The following is a 20001-nucleotide window of genomic DNA, read 5'->3' as shown; positions in this document are numbered from 1 at the left end:
CCACCAAGCACTATGAGTTATTTAGCACTGAATATGGTATAAATTGATCAACCTATTCATCTGTCAATTTATATTTCTTAAATGAAATGGGAAATGCAAGTACATTTCCCTCTGAAAATGACCAAGCATCCATTGCTGCAAGTATTAATACTTCTCTGGATGAGCATTGCTGTTTTATTGTTGCTAGTGAGTACTGAGGCATAGAAATTAAGGGTCCAAAGAACTTATTCCAAAGTAAAATTAGGGTGGTTTTTGACCCCTAAAGATCATGAATGAACACAACTACATAGCTATTGGAGATGAGTAGTAGAGCTAAAACTAAATGCTGGGACATTCACTGAGTATTGTAGCTACGTTTGGGTAGAGCACAGCAAGTACTCAACAATACATACAAAACTGCTTGGCAGTTGTTAATGAAGGAAGTGAAAAAATATTGCATCTGTTTGAAATAAAAGGGGAATTTTAGGCAGAATGGAATTACCCAAGCTGGAATCTGACTTCAGTTAACTGGTGTTAACTCTTGCAAAAGCAGCCACAGATTTTTCAGTGATCACACTGGTCAGAAGTTCACCATGACCTCTTCTCCCATGGGTGGCATTCCAAGCATCCTGGTACCTCCTGCTGTGAAGTGGTGGCCAGCTCAATGTTGACTCAGAGAAAATCACTATATTATTATTAATCTCCAAGGCTCTTCCACAGCACCTGGAATTTGTCAAAGCACCACTTCTCATGACTTCTCCAAAGTTCCTATTAAAAATGCTTTTCAAAGCATGGTGTACCCAAATTAGTTAATGCTCCTGGACAATGGCTAGTACCTACAGCAGTTCCGTGGCATCTATATCAATAATGTATTGTCTAATGGACATTATTTGCAGAGACTGTTGAGATTCTGTGGTACCCACTACAATAAAATACTCTGTGAACTTCATATAAAAACTGCAAAGAGCCATGCAAAAGATATTTAATCTTTGTAAGTTTTTTAAGCCTAAGCTTGCTCTGTGCGTACATATAAGAGTGTTAAAGCCTCAACTTAAACAAAAGTATAAAGAATTTATTTGGTCCAAAATCTGAACCAGTTTTAATCAAAAGTACTGCACATTTATAAACAATTAGTCTCATACAAACATAGTCCCATAGGACACAAAGTACAAGAAGAAGCAAAACTAATGAACTTTCCTTTTCTATGCCCTTACATCTTTTAGTGTGTGTTCTCATGGGTGCAACTTCCACTGGAAAATTTTCCTATCGCTCTTCTCTCTCATCTGTTCTCGGCGGTATTGAATATAAGGTCACTTCTACAGAAGCTTTTCTCTTCATTAATAAAATCTCTGACTACTACAGTGATACATGCAGTCTTAACAAAATTTAGACCTCTGTCTTCATATCAGACTTAGTGGAAGGTTATAGCAGAAAATTACAAAAGACTGATGGATAAAGACACGTGTGTAACATACGCAAGCATAGCACAATTACATAAATCCTACTGGTTAAAGAGAAGTAGAGCAAAGAAAAGGCTAAAAAATTATTTGCTGCAGAAGAAATTATATAAAAGTTAACTTTATTTTCTGTCACTAAAACTTCCATGGAAAGATTTAGACCAGACATGTAAGGAAAGCCCAAGAAAGCTTCCAGAAAATATCCAAACCAGACAGGCAGATCTCTTTTAGCTGGAAGATGCAGAGATCAACAGAAATGTGACATGGTAAAATATATATGGACCGAAGTGAAAGTTCTTTGGAAGTGAGGACCATTTTGTAACTTGCTCTGGATTTGAGCAGTGGTGAAAAAAATTGCCCTCGGTTGTCCAAGCAAGAGTGTCCTGTTTATATCTTGTGGTCTTATGAGTAACTGACTGGAAAAAACAAGAATGAAAAGATAACAATTACAATAAAATTAAGTTAAATAAGCTAGTGACTCATTACAGAGCAGTAAAAACAAAACAAAACAAAAATTGTTTAGGGCTCAATAACAACAGAAGAATTAAAAGGAAACACAGCAAATGGCTGGATTGTTTTCGTTATGTAAACTATCATCTGCACTGCGATAGTAGAGGAGTAGGACTGACCATACAGTTATTCAGTGGGCGACAGAACTTTCAGGAAATAGTAATTACAATATTACAGTACTTTGGCAGCCACATTAATTTTAGTGCAGCAGAGCTTTTCTAAGTGACACAGAGGAGCATAACCCAACATACATCCCACCATAATTTGGCAGTGGAACTGACAACAGTACTGATCCTACTTACTCAGTCTTGCTCCATAAATCATAGATCATTATTACATATTTTTATTTAGAACCTGAATCATAACTATTTCATCTTGTTAGGCTTTTTAAAAGTGTTCTAAGTTAGAACTCCTATGTGATCTGCTTTGATACAGATTCAGGACTAATCCCAGAGTAAGAGCAATCCAAGAAGTTCATGAAACATGTAAGCAAAGTGGAGCTCAATGTTATGTATCTCTGCTGGCACAGTTTGTGAAGTTACTGAGCTTACAAAGCGCGGTGCTGTGAACTGTACATTCTGAACAAATACTTTGACCTTTCAATGTCATTAATTGACAACATCAGTAAGATAAAAAAAAATCAGAGCAGAATATCCAAATTCCCCACGTTTGTGGTCTTTTGCATTGGCTCACTTCTGAACAAATTTGATCTTTCTCTTTTGTCAAGTATTTCTGATGTTCTTATTGCCACAATCTCTATCTTTAGTATATTTAGTATGTATCTCTTCTTCAGTATATTGAGTTTGGAGGAGAGATGAGTGCAGTGATTCCTGGACTGGTTTTGAGTCTTTTGCGGTATACTTTACAGGCAATTGCAAGGTGTTCAGGCATGGAACAGGCTCCCCACGGCACTGCTCACAGCCTCAAGCTGCTGGAGTTCAGGGAGAGTTTGGAAACCCCTCTCAGTCGTAGGGTTTGGATTCTGGGCAGTTCTGTGTGGAGCCAGGGGGTGCATTTGATGATTCTATGACCTTTTATTTTGCTACAGTAGAAAGGTTGAGCTGCTATTCCTGAAGCTTTAGAAATGCTGTGGAAGTACATCTTGTTCAGTTCTGCTTTGGCATTACAATCCAAAGAACAAAAAACACCTTATAAATACAAACAATTGGTGTTCATACCATTAATTTGGTGAAGTAGTATGTTGGAGGAAAACACGGCACGGAGCAGCAAAGTGATTTCCCCTTATTTGCTCTGGGAGTCACCAGGAGAGCAATAAATAGAATCCCAATCTCCTGACTGCTAGTCCTGTGCCATAGCCACGAGACCAGGCTTCATCTGACAGACACTGATTTCTGGTGTGTGTATTGTTTTTCTGCACAGATGGTAAATCCTCCTGTAGAGTAAACAGCCCGAAAAGGGAACAGCTGCAGATGCCTTTTTGACAAGCACCTCGCCTGATGCTGGCCATGTGGAATATTTGTACCCGTCAGATATATTACCCTGTCCTCATCTTCAGTTCTCTGTGTTGTTTACAACCTGATTCCCTGGAAGTCAGTAGAGCTTTTCACAGCTAGTCCTTCAATTCTTCAAAATACACGAGTCAAGTATTTTTAACTGTTTCATGCCACGGCTTCTATGACTCTGCTGTTTGTTTCTGTTCTTTGACTCAGTTGCTTCTGTCCTTCAGTGTGCTGTAACAGAGCAAAAATGTTCTTCAGTGTTCCTGGCTCTAAAAGCCACAGCCATGAGGTTAACACAGGGCTGAACAGATTTCTTGCCCTCTTACATTTACCAGTCCCTGTATTTTGAAGCTTGTAAGGCTGTCAAAGACACTGCCTGTGAACAGTTTAGCTCTTTAGCCAGCATAAAAGATTCTGCCTATGTCACATATGGCCAGGTCACTGTCTCTGACTTGCACACGTGGGCTTTTTTTTTTTCTTTTTTTTTCTGGTGAATTTGTCTCTTCAGTCAAGAAAGCTGATCTAATGTTAAACAATTTCTTACCCCTAGCCTGGTGCTGGATTACCAAAGGAATGACACAGTACTCTCTCATGTTGCATGCTTGTATTCACTGTACAAATGCTGACATCGTTTCAGCTTGCTAATGCGTGTTCTGGTTTTGGTGAAAGTGTGCTGAATCTATATATCTGCTCTAAAATAGTAACTTATCAACTGGGTTTGGTATTCTAAAATGTCACTGCCAGTACTGTAATTGATGCTAGCAATAAGTTGACAACACAGACTTTCGAGTCATTCGTGGATACAGCTTTTTTAGTAGAATCTGACAGTTCTATAACTTGTAGCTCAAAGACCACTGCCACTTTGCTTTACTTAAAATGCTGAAGATTGTGTCTCAGTTGATTATAAATACTCAGAGTTAATTAATCCTAGAAATGTACTCATTTTGTTACCAGACAAGTATAGCAGAATAAGTCCCCTTCTATGCTGTAAGAGAGTATAAAATAATGGAGGTAGTAGAGAAGTGAGCTCAGAGCCATGAAGAATGTTTCCTGAGGGGTTATTGGAAATTCACTGGAAGCCACAAAACTATAGAACTAGAGGTCAGTGTACTGAGCAAGTTCACATTGTCTGCACTGAAAGTCAGTCCAGTGTAAATGAAGAGGGATGAACTGAGTCAACCTCTTCTCCACCTGTTCCAAAGTATTAAGCTAATCATGTAGGGAAAGTATCATGCAGAACCGTCGTGGTGCTAGGCTGCATAGACAGGAAGCAGAGAGGAGATGTCCTGGCATGGATCCTCACTCCTGGGAAAACCAAGCTGTACAAGTTTGTCTGTACAGTGTCTGCCTCCACATTTGGACGAGCTGCAGAAAGAAGTCCAAAGATCAGTTGTGGTGTGACAAAATGACGGGGAGAGAGACCTAAAGGAGTGCTTGTATTTAAAGAACTGCCATCATGGTGAATGGACAGAGGATTTCCGCAGACAGAGGAGCTGAAGGAAGGGGATGTTGGTAGCAGCTTCTCAACTTACAATTGGGACTGAGTTTAAAAGTATCACTGAAGTTATATTAGTCACCAGTGTTAGATACTGCAAAGCTCAGGGGGCAGTTTTTGATGGCTATGTTGCTCAGACCTGGAGTATCTGCTGAGGTGGTAGTTGCAAGGTTGACCCTGATCGATAACCAGCTTGGCCTAGGCCTGTCTTAACCCTGACATGTTTTGAAACCTACTTAGGAGCAGTCAAGTCAGAATGTGGAAGTCCATTCCCTGATTCTGATCCTTCAGCACTGCTCTTGTTTTCTCTACATCTGTAAATTCAGATGATCAGGGAAATAAAGAGAAATCCAAGGAGCAATTCCTGTCATTTTGCAAATACAGAATTCACTGTGAATGTAAGAGGTACAAGTGACGAGGCATAATAAACAGGACCAACTTTGTTTTAAGTATCAGTATAAACCACAACTTACTTTGTGACAGAATTGTCCAGCATGATGTTCTTCTATCACTTGTCCACATCATATCAGCTCTGCTAACTGAACTGTGGAAAAAATCAATGTAACTATCAGAGAATAGGAAAATACATTATACCTTGTGGACATCAAACCTGTTGTTTTCATTATCTCCCCCAAAATCTATAGCAGACTTGTTCCAACAAAAAATGTTACAGGCAGTAAAATTTGTAGTCTGTTGTGTTTTGCAAAGTAAAACAATTCTGCTTGCAAAGTGTTTTTATGGCAATGTATCTGTGTTTACTGGACCTTTTACTAACACAGAAATGTAATTAAAAAAAAAGAACTCGTTGCTGGGATTTGTATTCCAGCAAATATTTTAGCGTATAGCTGATCTTAGAGCAAGTGCAAATATTCATCCATTCTGAATGCCAGCATGTCACATAGATGCCCAATGAGGTGTGAGATGTTTCTCTGCAGCCCCTTGGGAATGGGAGTCATTTGCAATAGAACTAATTTTTGTTTCCTGCCAGGCATACAACTGAGGGGAGAAGGGAGGAAGCAGCAGACATACATCAAGTGGTCTTTAAGCAGCTATCCCCTGCCAAAGGAAGATAAGGAGCCATGAATTAGCTACTCTGGAACCAACTCCACTTCTTAAATAACTTCGGCTTTCTGCCTAGTTAAACATGTCCTTGTTTTGAATGCCTTGTTTCCATTCCATGTATATTTTCTAGTGCTAAAGTAATTTGCTGAAGCTCTGCTGATGTCCCAGCAAGAGGAGCTTCCATTGCTGCTGTCTTTATTTTCCCATAAACGTCACAGCAGTGCATTTTTTCCCTCTTTTTTTTTCACATTATTTCCAGCATCTTTCCCTGTCTGTCCCCAAAGCTGCTTCCTGCACACTGACATATCTTAGCAAGAAGATACTGAAAACTCAGCAGTGACGTCCTGAACATATGTTGCCCAATGAAGATTATCAGAGGGCTGACTAGCTGGTAACCGTAACTGAGTTTCTAAACTTCTACCAGTAAGCAGGTTAGAGTGCACAGAATTGTGCAGATACCTGCCACAGTGTTCACTCTGGTGAGGAATCCACTCTACTCGAACCCACGTGGCTTGTCCATTTCAGCTCTGAAGAGCTACTGAGCTACAGTAATGGTGGCTGTCTGTCATGGAAAGCTGCACAACTTATTTATTCTCCTCTGAAAATACCTATCACTTCAACATGGATCTAGAAAAGTAGCCTTAAACTTTTCTAAAGAGTCAGAGGTGGATATTGTTGTTGCTGTTGTTGTTGCTCTTAGTGAGTAACTGCAGCAAGAGACAAAAATATACTGTAAGCGCCAGACCAGTGCCATGAATGGGCTGATGCATGGCTCATGGTCCCAGAGCCACATACTTGCAGAATCTGAACCTAGTGGTCCCACACGGTTTATTTCAGGCTTTTAGTTCAGACTTCGAATTACAATCTGTCCTTAGGTCTGTCTGTTCTGCCTGTGTCTCCTCCTCTCTCCTTGAAACCTGGCCCACTCCTCCATCTGAATGGCTGGGCTGCATCCACATCCATCCATCCAGGCTGCAGGAGGTTATAACCAGGCAAAGGGCTGATTCCTCCCTCTCTCTGAGGATGAGGAGCCTGCCAGAATGATGCAGGATGACCTTGTTCCCCTGAGCTAACCCTGGTGCTTCTGCGACAGGCAGAATGGGCCCTCCCAGGAGCTGAGCATAATGCTTTTCCTGCAGATGCTCCCTGCCCAAGGGCAGAATGCCCTTAGCATATGAAGACATGTCTCCTGGAAACTGAAGATGCAGTGAGAAAGCTCTTCCATACCTTTAGGAGCTCAGCCATTTGCTCTTTTTACCCTCTTCTCCTCATCTGCTTTCTTTTTACACTCACTGGAACCAGATTTAATGACAGGCTGTTCAGAATCAGCTAAAGATAGATCCTAAAGTTTTCCTGTTTTCTCAATGGAATAAAGCTCAGGATTAAGTTGGTTAGAGGTTCTCTTCAGTTTCCTGTTAGATCTTTTTCAATTATATGTCTGTTTAATCACAAACTCTTGGCTGATGTTAAAAGGGAATGCAGCAGGTTTTGGTTTCGGATCCAAAGTTAATGACTTCCCCATAGTTTCAGAGCAAGGTACCAGTGCCACTTCTTATTAATAAAATCGGATAGCAGCAAGCCAATGACTAAAAGCTAGTCTTTCTTTTACTGCTGTCACATAAAGTCACTTCTAAGATTAGATTTTTAGGGCTGTTGTAGGTGTTGGACAGAAAATGTTTAAGCCAGGATTAGATTTGCACCATTAACAAATTTTGAAAGTCTGTGACCTGCCGGTTGTGATGGTCTACAGAAGCACAAGAGTGAGCTGGCTTTCCTGTCAACAGGGGTACAGGGCATTGGTACTATTTCTAATTCTAAACTTTCTGCTCAGAGCACTGGTACAGAAGCCAGGGATCTAATCACCTGCTCCTCTCTGTAGATACACAGGACTGTAGGAAAAAAAGCTCTTTTTTCTTCCTTATTTAAATTGGCAGGGAGTGCATTTATGCCAAGGAACAACAGTACAGATTTTAATTACTGCTTATTTCTGCTGCAGTCGTGCCCAAAATCCCAGAGTGAGTCTGGGACCTAGTTGCTATGTACTATTGAAAACAAGTCAAGAGAAACTACAGCATAAATGAATGAAACAGTGAGAGGAGAAACAAAAGCAGAAGGAGGAGTGGTAATTTGAATGTGATGACAGAGCTGGTGATAGAGCTTGGTCCGGAAAAACCAAATACTGAACCCACATCTCCCATATAGCTAATAAAATACTTACTTTACCATGCCCACTTCCTTTTTTTTTGCATTAAGAAAAATGCATGTATCCAAAGGTATGTTGAATTACACATTTTGTTTAAGACTTTTCCTTTGTAGAATGTCAGGACTCATTCTGTGAAATTAGGAGATCAGCTAAATCTGTGGAATTAGTAGATGCTGCCCTGCCAGCAAGAGAGGTGAGATGTGGGAGCAGAAGGCAGAACTGGAGTTTTGCCTGATGAGCAGTTGATTGGTCAACATAGCACCTTATATAAAAGACAATGTAAATTGTCAGACTATCAGGCCAAGAGGGCACAAATTCTAACAACATGATTTCCTGAAGGCAGTGCAGTTCCATTGCTACAAGTTCCGAGGCAGCACCCCGCCAAAGCTGGCTGTGTCAGCCCTGCATTAGCACAGGCAGGGCAGGAGCACACGATTGTGCAATGCCCAGTTCTCCCCAGGTTCAGATCAGTCATGATCACTTCCTGAAGTGGCTTCCTCTACTGGGAAATTCCGGTCTTCATAGTCTGGCAAGAGCCTGTTTTTCTGTAGGCTTTCTCCAAGAAACCCAGATTGTATTTTTTTATGTCTTCTTTTTTTGCTGGCGGGGTGGGAAGGGAAGGTACCTTCTATTGGAGTGTTTTAATGACAACTACGATACAGGGTATCTGGCATGCAGCCACAGGTAGCGAGATAAAGTTAACTTTGTGAATCGTTTCACTTCTTTTCCTTTATCTGGTTCCACTGTAAGATGAGGAGCTTGGTATTTGCCCAGGACTTAATGCAGTGAGCCCCTTTGGTGGGGGCTTCTATATGCTGTGTGCAAACAGGAGGACAGAACAGAATACCTATTCCAGCACTCCGTAGATGTTAATGCAAGCCTTTATGCTACAAATTGGCAGCAGTTTCTCTAGTTTACAAGTATGTAATTTCACCAAAATTAATTAGTCCAACTTGCACAGCTAAGTATGTACTCACTGCTCATTTAGGGTCAATACTATTAATTAGCACCATTTAAAACTAGTAATTAAAACTGATTCTGTAAAATTTCACCTAATTTTACAGCAATCCCCTTGGCACAAATATAATAAGGATTTAGCTTAAGTGTTTGCTAAATCAGGGCATGAGACTATGCATGCTTGGGAGCAAGGTCCTGCCTATATTTAGCTGTTTCATTCTTAGTACCAGGAGCCCTTATCCTTGACTAGGACTAGAGATGCTGCTGTTATACAAATAATTATTGAAAAGGAAGCTGCTCTTTAGTTCAGTGAAGAATTTTTTTGCCGTTGGCCTGAAAGTCTGTGTCTCAATTCTCCTGCCAAGCCTTGGAGCTCACACCCCATGGACAGACGCAAATGGGTTTTTCCCATCAGTTTCGTCAGAATAAAACTGTTTTGTGGTTTCTTGTTATAAACTCTTTACAGAAGCTAATTACCACTGGCACAGAGTTAACCACTAGTTGTATAAGTGAAACTTTGCTCAGCTTTGTATTCTGTGCTGCGCTCACAATATGCTAAAAGCAGTGTGCCGCCCAGCTGTGTGTACTATTTGGCAGATGTTCCGCTAATGCAAGATCAATCTATCCGCTCATCAGGTATAAGTTAAAAGTCCTCTTTTGAAATAAATGTCTTAGTTTCAGCTGTAATGGAATTGGTCTCTTCAGAGTGTCTGGTATTTTGCTATGTTTTGGTTCTACTTGAATGATGTTGATAAAACACTGATGTTGTTAGTTGCTGCTAAGCAGTGCTGTACAGAGCCAAGGCCATTTTCAGCAAAGGGCCCGAGGAGCTGGGAGGGAACAGAATCAGGGCAGCTGACTTAAACCTGCCAAAGAGATACTGAACGACATCGTGTGGAAGGAGTTTTGAAGGCGGTGGATGTTCATCTCGCTCTTTTCCACTCACTGAGGAGCTGGGCATCAGTCAGGAGGTGCTGAGTAATTGCTTGTGCATCACTTGTTATATATATTCACATATATATATATATTTATATATACATGTAGTTATAACTATGATCCTTTTCTCTATCTTAGTAAATAGTTTTATCTCAACCCACAAACTCTACTTTTTTTTTTCCCAATTCTCTCACCTATCCCCTTGGGAAGGGAACAGAGTGAGTGAACACTGTGTGGTGCTCAGCCACCTGCTGGGTTAAACCACAGCAGTAAGCAGGGAATAAATCCCAATGTCCTTGTCAACATTTTCTCTCTAAACAAACTAGATTCTAAGGTTCAAGGCTGCAAGCAAATGGCAGCAGAGCCTGCAAATGGTTTGACATTTTTACTGGAGTATTTTATGCGCTTTGTTTCAGTGGCATAAATGTGGTATGGAAAACTCTCTGAAAAGACTGATTTCTATTTTACCTGCTAAGTGTTAAGCAAATGTCTTTATACCATTTTGAATAGTTTTATCTGCCCAAACAAAAGAAAAAACAAATTGCCCTATGCAAACCAATGAAACTTGTGAGGTTTGCATTTTATTTATAGAAAAGTAATTCATCAGGGTCAATGGGGCATCAGTTTACAAGATACCCTAGCTCCAAAGTATCATCATCAAAGTATTAATCACCAGCTCCACTAATGATTAATCTGCTAATTAATAGCTTTGGAAATACTGCCATGATCCTGCCAGAATTATTGCAGCACACCAACCAACCTACCTGAACTTACTAACAGGTAGACATTCACATAAGCAACCAGAGCTGCTGGGATGAACAAGATGACTCCTTACTATTTCTTCCAGCCTGTTTTCTAGGCTAAGAGATGTTAGACCTTGTATCTGTCATCAAACATAGATCTTTCTTTTCATATTCTTGGCAGCATGAGTGTCAGTTGCTGAAAATGAGACCTGGCTTCTGTTTCAGCAAGATCTCAGTGTTTTCAAAAGCTGTAATAAAAATGCAAATAGTCTGACAGCTTCCCCTTTGACCAACAGGAATATAACAGGTACATATCTGCACCCTCTCCTTAAATCCAAGAAACCTTTATACTGAAGTTGAGATAAAGTAGCTACCTTTTTTTAGAAAGAAGTTGTTTATATATTAAGGTCTCTCTTGTATTGTTCTCTGATGGTGAAGTAAAAGCCCTACTGATTCAAAGTGAATCTCAGTGAGACATACATGCATGGAGGATTCATTTTATGGGATTCCAAGTTACATTGCCAACTGTTGTCTCCACAGAGTCTTGAGCGTTAGGAAAATCTGTTCTAAATCTAAAGTAATAATTTAAGAATACACAAAATCCACAGACCCTTGTGTAGTATCCTCACTGACTGACAGATCCTGCCTCCTTATAGAGCATGAGCTCTTTGTGTTTAGAGCTGTGTTATTCTGTGAAGCAAATTGATATCTGTTAATGTAACCCATGTCTTAGATGTGTGAGAGGCTGGTGTAAGAGGTCATAGTCCCAGTCAGTATCAGACACATCATCTACACTGATTTGAATAGAAGAGTCTGATTTATGTTAGCAGAGGATTTGGCCCACAGCAGGCACAGTGTGTTCTGTTCTTCTGTCTGTTTGGGGTTTAGGAAGATGAAGGTGTCTCATGTCCAAAAAAACACGTGTCAAGCAAAAACAACAGGCAGCTGCTCTGAGATGTGCCTGGCTTGTAGGGGTACTTCATATTCACTCTTGTTGCTAAGACGTATTTTATTCTGCTGGGGCTTTGGCTTCTGTACAATGTGCTATTCCCAAGACTACTAATGAAAACCATTATAAGATTGTAAATTCTGAAGGTTGGGGAGATGTCTGTGACGAATAAGCACAAGGAACCATAAGCTGTGTGATTTTTAATACTTCCCTTTTCTAACTAGAGCTGCTGGCAATGCAGGGGCTTGTTCTACATAGCTGAGATTACTACTGTCAGTATTGAGAAGAGATGCCTTCAGTGCTTCCCTTTCCACACTCCTCCTGAGAGTAGAGATGCACTTGCCCCACTTCCTTAAAGCACGCTAAGGATGTAGCTCTGCAGAATGATCCTCCTTCCAATGTTTGCTGTCGCATCAGTTCAAAATTCATAGGCAACTTCCTGTCCTGTCTTTGATTCTTTTGTCGCACAGGAAAGTTCTGAAACTTCCTTCTCCCCAGTGGATCAGGAAAATCTGTATCTGTACATAGCACTTGTGTGAACTAATAACATGTGCAAGTCGAAGCACTTTTGGAAAGTTTTAATCACCATTCAGGAGCACAAAGAATGTCAGATGTTTACAGTTCCTTAATAACCTAATAACATGTCAGCGATAAGAAACAGACTACCAAGCCTGTTCTCAGTGGAGCTTTGCGGGATAAAGTTACTCATCTCATAGTTGTCTGATACACTCCATTGAATTGAATGTCCAAACATTGACGTGAACAAAAATGGTCGCTTTTGGCAGTCAGTGGCATCATTTAATTGTTTGCTTGTTAATTTCTAGTGAGCTCAGGAAAGAGGGCAAATAGAAAGAGGCATAAATACTATGAAAGGTTTGAATTTCTGCAATATTCAGCTAGTTCTGCTGAGTCCATTTTACATGAACACTAGAACCAAGTCAGCTGCTTCTAGCATTGGTGGACGTGGGTCAGAGCTCCTGTTGATAAACTGAAGCTTTTCATTTTTGTCATTGAAATGTTATCTTTCCTTTCTGTCACCTTCAGGAAAGCTGTTACCCATTTCTGGGAGCCATTTGAGGAAGTCAGGGTTAAGTAACAAGCAGCAACAGGGGATGTATGACACTGCACTAAGAAATATCATCTGTGATTAACAGAAGGTTCCGTAAATGTTACCCATAGCTAAAGGACCATTGGATGCTTCCCTGTCTGAAGTTCCTTTCTGGACACTTTCCCCATTCAATTAGTGTTTGCAAGAGCAAGGAAGTGAAGAAGAGGAAGGAAAAGAGGCAATGAGCAAACATCTAACAAGGAAGGGGGCAGATTGAGGTACTAGAGGTACCCCTAAAGTTTATGCAATCAGCCTATGTTCAATGTCCAAAGAAGGCAAAGGGCAACTTTCCTGTTAGGCAAAAGCCACAAGAAGGAAAGCAGAAGTGCAGGCCTTTTGGTTACAGGAAATCAGTAAGGGCCAACCAACGCCCTGCCCAGGCAGCACAGGCCCTGCCCTTTCCCTCACCTACCATATCCTACGTCTTCATCAGTCATATAGCAGTTCTGGGTGTTGTTCAGCATCAGCTAATGATGGGTATCTGTGTCCCAAGTGAAGCAATCTGAGGACCCATTCCTCTTGAGTGACTTACCCTGAGGCCTGAGGGCAATTCCAGAGACCAGTTTTTCAGCCTATTAAGACTGTTATTTTTTTTAAATGAGAGTCTAATAAGGCAGTAACTGCACTTCAAACAAAATGATAGAAAGGAGTAGACTCCTTTCTGCCCGTAGCCAAGAGCAGCAGAAGAGAAAAGCACTGCCTAACTAGGGAAGCTGAAGGCTTGGAGCAAGTCTGATATCCAGCCACCCACCATCAGCAGGCACCTTATACCTGAGCAGAGGAATCTCTTGTGTATGCGGAGATGTTTCAGGTGATGTCTTTGCACACAGCAGCTGGACCCCAAGACCTTCTTGCATATTAATCACTTCTTCATGCAGGCACCTGAGTGAGAAAAGCCTTTCCAACTCTGGATGTTCAAACTGTGTATGTGTACTCAATTTGTGGTAACCATTGCAACCATACCTTTGCCTGAAATTACTTTGTGCACTGTTGCGTTTTTGTCCCAGATGTTTGAGCTTTCCAAGTGCTATGAATAACAGGTCCAAAGTCATTTTTTTCCTGCCACATTTGTCACCGTAAGTTTCAAATGGAGCTAGGAATAAACCTGGAGAACCACTGTCAAGACAAATGATGTAAAAGCTCCTTTGGCTTCTTAGAAGCTTTATTCGTTTAATTCTGTAAAATACAGCAATTCATTGAAATTCTTTCTGCATTTAATTGTCAGTAACGTAGGTGGTGTTTTAGTTCCTGGACCAGAAGAATAACCCCAATTTTTTATAGAGTCTGGAGCATTATGTTTTGCTTGAGTTCTCTACACTGTGTCAGGGAATCTGTTGAAGCTGAAGGGCTGTGGTTGGAAATGAATTTATATGTAGTTTAGAGTTTGAGGGGGAAAAAAAAGAGATAATTCTTGCATTCTGCTAGAACACAGGCCGTCTTTATCTCACAGTGAAGTCCATAGGGCTGAGCTTCATACTGACGGTGCTCAGCATCTTACAGAGTTAAATTGTCACAGGTGATTGCAGTCAGAGACTGGAAAATATCCTCCAATGCACCTAGGCATGTATTTAAATTATTTGCATGTATTGTAATAGCGTTAAGGGTCCCGGCTGTTGAACAGAACTCAGTTGTGCGTGATGGTTCTGTAAGCATGTGCTTTGTTTTTGCACTGACAAGATAAATGGGGTTTTCAAATGTGTCAGCCCTAACATTGCCATTCAGCTGAGTCAAAAGTACCGGCTGAGTGGGTGGATTTTTACAGAAGGCCTGGCTAATTTTTAGACCATTAGTAACATGCAGTTGAGGAAGATAAGGTAATGAACAGCGTGATCCAGTCTCATGCTGTGGAGTGCAAAGAGTTCAGCTGCTAGAGTTAAGAAAGAATTATTTTCCACACTACCCATTCATTGCTCAATAGCAGAGGTGCTTGAGTGAGGGGATGTCGGAGCTGCTGGGTGTGGAGTTGCAGCAGGAGGCTGCATCAGTCTTGCTGTGGTTTATTGCTGACTGGCATGGATAAGACATTTTTCTTGTGTTTCAGAAGCATGCACTATATAACTAGTTCTGGGATGGAAGCCTTCCACTAAGTTCCTGAAAAGCCCACAGAGGGCATTAAGAGAGAAGCAGTGAGCTGGGATCACTGCTGGATGGCCAGCCCATTCTTACCTCTCTGTGCTGAGAATGGGCTGAGAATGTTGTCCATGAAGCCTTCGAAAAGGTGTTAGGAAGCACGTTTAAGGTTTGTGAGCACTCAGCTGAGAAGGAAAAAAAGATTATCATAAAGAAAGTGATTGTTCAATATCTGGATGAGCGAGTATCAACAGGGCTTAACTTACAGGAGTATTTCATAACTGTGGTTTAGGTGGGTTGCTGTCATCCCTTAAAATAAGTGATCTTCTAACTTCAGCCTTAGCGAGTCACAACATGCAGAGTTACTGGGCTTTTGTATGATCACAAGGCCGTTAGGGCTCCCAGGAAAGTACAGAAATGCCCTTTCTTTTCTGCACAAGCCTTACTGCTTCTCTTCTCAATCTGTGTGTATATGACTGGAAGTAGGAGTTGTCAGCAGAACTGGAAAGATGTTTTCCCAGCCAGGAAAGATGCCATGCTGTACCTCAGCTTTAATTTCACTGTAGAAAAGAATAGAATAGAATAAAATGGGGATACTCACACAATTTTTGTGTGCAACACTATGCAAATCCTAGACTACCTTACTGTTTTTTCATACGCTGTATATATCAGCTAATATTCCTGTTTATAAGGAGTATATACATAAGTGTTTAGACACCTATGTGTACTGTTATAGCACAAATTTTCTTGAAGTTAGATTATAGCGTAGCGCAGGTAATTAAACAGTGATCTCTATACAAATTAAAAGGGTTGGTGCATACTTTTAATATGGAAGTACAATCAGTAATTTATGTGCATACTAGCTGCATAAAAGCATGCATGCATTTCTGAAAGACTTAGGCCTGCACTTTGTATGTGCTAGTGCTGTTTGCACATGCAAATATGAGGCTTACTCACACAGATGCTGCCTTTGAAGCACTACCACTGACGAATTGCTATGTAAATTTGCCTACACTCCAAGAGTCATAGATTCTCAAATGGTTTGGGAAACGCTACTTGAAAATTAAGGCTCTTCTTCCCATTTCCTGTTAGCACTGCCAGATCTGAACAATACACAGTACACAACTGAATAGATGCATTTCCTTTTTCTTCTTCCCAGATTGTGCTGGAGTTTCACTGGAATGCCGCAGCGCTCCAAGCTATGGCAGTCACTGTGACCAAGCAAGCTGCATGTTCAATTCATTAGTAGCTCATTTACTAGTCATTATAATTTAAATATTGGACATACTGTAGGTAAACCGCTTATGTGGCCAGTTCACTGCACATACTGTTCGGTGGATGAAAAGTGTGCCGTACTGAAAGGAATGATCCATTCATTATGTTTTTTAGCATATTTTGGATTTCCCCACCCTGCATTGCCTCTGATAATGTGAATGCCTGCAAGCACATTGACAATATTGGCTTTTTCATCACAATCAGGATCCCGGCCAGCAGTGACGTCAAGGATCAGAACAGCAAGTTTCTGTGATAGGGGTTTACTGAATAACAAATGGTGTACATGTGGCATCAGCAGAGGGACATCAGAAGTATTAAGAAACTGCTTTGTTTTTGAAAGCCTGGACTCAGAATCAGCTGGGAAAGCAGCACAATTACAAGTGACTACTTACAAAGTAGGTCAGCTGAATGCAAAAGTGAAAGCACATGTACATCACATTCCCACATCTGAGGGGAAGCCTGCAAGAGCAGAAAGCCCCACACCTTATGTGTGACTCGTGTTTTCTGGTGAGTGGCACCCTATGCCTGTACGTGGACATAGAGAGGCAGCAGGCGACTGTCTGTACAGGCATGAGCATGCAGCTGGTGGAGCTGGTGCGTGTCTGGGAGAGATTAATGGCTGTGTGTGCATGTTCACGTTCTCAGGAATTCCACTGACTATGCCATGCTGAGATTTGGGTGTAGCACCACCACAAAAAGGTCTAAGCCAGAAATGCTGCGGCAGCTGCACAGCTCCCACTGGGAAGGCAGCAGGTCCACCACTGTTCCTGCAGCTCCATGCCCGGATGTGGGGCTCTGTGCCAGGGCCAAGTTTTGTGCAGCTTCTGTCCCTTGCAACCACGCAGCTCAATCCGGCCTGAGGCCCCAGCCAGGCCCTAGGCGTCGCGTTACAGGGAGTTGCTTTTCGTGCTGCTTTAATTACGTGATGCAGTTTCAGTTACCAACACACTTAATTGCACTGACAGTAAGCAGTCTCTCCACTCACAGTCATGTGCTCTTGCTTCCAAGAAGCGCAGCACTGCTGGGCTGAGGGAAATCCCCCAGCCAGGCTGGCTCGGCGTGCCCTGCAATGACCCACAGTGGGGGGGGGAAGGAGCTCCAGGCCGCTGCAGGCAGAGCTCCGGGCTGAAGCGGGGGAACGAGTGTATCTTTGCTCCCTGAGGCTGAGTAAAAATGATTCGTTCATACAGAGTCATTAATTTGTATGAAACCTATGGGTGAATTTTAAATGGATCACTGTTCCTCTGCGGTATGGAGGCTGTTCCAGGATATGTGTTGTAGTGAAAATTAATTTAACCCACTTCCATAGTGGATTCCCAATGAGCATCCATGCAGGAAATTTATTAAGAATAGCTTTTGTCTCTGGAAAAAAAAAAAAAAAAGAAAAGCCTTGAGTGCCACAGTTCTTTGGATGTCTGAATACTGCAGCCAAATGGGACTAAGATATTTACCACTTACCTACTTGTCACTGCTTTCAAAAAGTCAGAACACACCAAGTCTAAAGGCTTTCCTCCTATTAAATCAGAGAAATAGATTGCTGTATTTTAAACTTATTCTAGACAGCTTGATGCATTATTAATAATTCCTATGGGGGTATTAGATATAATTATTTCTAAGAATATGGCAACATGGATGTGTTACTGTGGGGTAAGATAAGGTGCAGACTTGCTGCATATCATCTCTGCTTTGGTTTGTCTTGTGTGTTTACTTTCACCCTGCAGGAAGAATGAAGCTACTCCAGGATGAAAGAGGAGGTCTCTAACTTGAGGCATCTCAGTAAGCACCGTGTAGAACAGTAATTTTTTCTATTTCTCCTTAACATCTTGAATATGTTACTAATGCTCATACAAAGATTTCATGTGCAAGTGCAGTCAAATTCTGGCTATGATAGCATCCCATGGCAACGTGCTCCTCCCATTAACCAGAAAGAGCTGCTGAAGCAGATGATGAATGAAGAGTTCAAACATCAGAGCAGAGAGGGACCAGTCTGTGAGTAATGTCTGTCGCTGGCCTCTGATCATGAGCTGTTTGAGTAGCTTTAGCTCTGGACAAACCAAAGATGACAGGCAATGCCATATAAAGAAGCCTTCCCTGTTGCTCCAGTTGATTCATTGCAGTCTGACCTAGATCAACTGGGCCCCAAAGTTGTTAGTGCACTATTGCTGTTGATTGGTCATGGTAGCAGATTCTGTGGCCTCCCTCTCACTTTTCTGAAGGATGGCAAAAGAGAAGGTGGTCAGACACAGGAGTTACTGCTGATCATAGCCCATTCTGGAGTACCACCAGCGGTGAGAAGGGATGAGTCTATGATGAGCAGCATGGGCTGATGCTCTCGTGTGCATGATTGCTTTATGTGCAGACCAGAGCAGTGTCATGTTGTCCTCAGGATTTAGCCACTTCCTAAATTTTTGGTTTGGACAGCATAATAATATTTTGTGATTGATGGCCTCAGAAAGGGACTAAGATTAGAAATTGAGCTGGATGTGATATCCAGCTTTATTGGACCAACTCTCATGGCTGACATCTTCTCTTTATTCCTCCTCCCTCTGCTACAGGTTTGTTTCTTCTCACTTGTGATGGGAGGTTCAAAAGAAAGCCAGAGGTGTCAATGTGCTTGATCAATGACTGACTTCCTATGAGTATATAGGAGGAATATATATATATATAATATATATAAATTATATATAGGGCTGAAGTGCAATTGCACATACAGGACTAGTCTTAAGCTAGCTAGCGCATGTTGCACCTGCCAGAAACTGCAGGAGCTTTGCTCAGTGACATGGGAGTACTTTCCAGCTGTGTTCTTTGTGCCTATTCAGCTGGGCAATGCAGTAGCAATGTTGACAAATACACCTTGCTGTTTTGCCCCCCCCTTTTATGTATCTGAAGCAGTTAGAAACAGTAACATTGAGGTAAGCATGCCTGTTTCTCTTAATTGGATGTATAGTCTCCTCCAGGTAAGATGGTTTTTTCCTCCTTAGGGGAATTCTTCCTGCACCTGCTCTGGGCAGAACCTTTTCCCTTGGCAGATGGCAGCAGGCTGCAGCACATCTCTAACCTCCCTATCTCTTTCCTTTGGCTTGAGATTCAAACCAGCATGGAAACTGAAGTCACAAAGACCCTGATGGCCTTTTTGTCATTAGTCCCCCCGTCATCATTGCCTGACACTATTATCTGTGTGCCTTTGGAAGGAATCACCTGGGAGAGTCATGGGCATACAGAAAGTGCCTCAGTCTCATAGAGGGATTTGCTGATCCACCCTTTACCCCATGGTCAGGCTTCGACTACTCCTCTTTCTATATTTTCACCAGAGAAAAAAGAAAAAAGGAAACTGTTAGGTCAGCAACTCAAAAAATCAAGGAAGGAAAAGGCTTCTCAGCAAAAGCAGGGGCCTCCAGCGAGTGAAAAGGAGAAGGAAGAGCAACAGTACATGGCCTGTGACTTCATGAGTGCTGCCATACATGATCCAAGCTTTGTGGCTGAAATTGTGCATTGCAGTGACTGAGGACAGTTCAGAGTGAGGAGGGCACCCTGTAGTTTCTCCACACTCTGCTGTTGATAAGGATCTGTTGAATAATCTTTTTATTTTGCTCATATCTGTTCCTTTGGGCATGGCACTAGTTGTCTGGACAGCCGTGGCCTGTCTCTTTTTTCCTCTTTCCCATTCATTCACATGTCTAAAAGCAGAGATGTACCAACACTGATTTGACTTTTATGTGCTTCCAATACTAGGCCTTCTTACAGTTCTGCTGGTTTTCTTCAGCCTCTCATAAGCATTACTGCCATTCCTTGGGACG

The 20001-nt window shown here is 41.6% G+C and overlaps 1 long non-coding RNA gene across 1 annotated transcript in view; it reads left to right on the top strand.

Annotated features, from left to right (window-relative positions):
• Positions 1–20001, top strand: part of LOC128080994 (uncharacterized) — a 129294-nt gene that overhangs the window by 63166 nt on the left and 46127 nt on the right. The gene's annotated exons all lie outside the window — the stretch shown is intronic.

The sequence above is a fragment of the Tympanuchus pallidicinctus genome, unplaced genomic scaffold (genome assembly GCF_026119805.1).
Source record: "Tympanuchus pallidicinctus isolate F22 unplaced genomic scaffold, pur_lepc_1.0 scaffold20, whole genome shotgun sequence".
Classification (NCBI taxonomy): Eukaryota; Metazoa; Chordata; class Aves; order Galliformes; family Phasianidae; genus Tympanuchus; species Tympanuchus pallidicinctus.
Note: the sequence above shows the minus strand (reverse complement) of the source record. Positions and strands in the feature narration are given on the sequence as shown.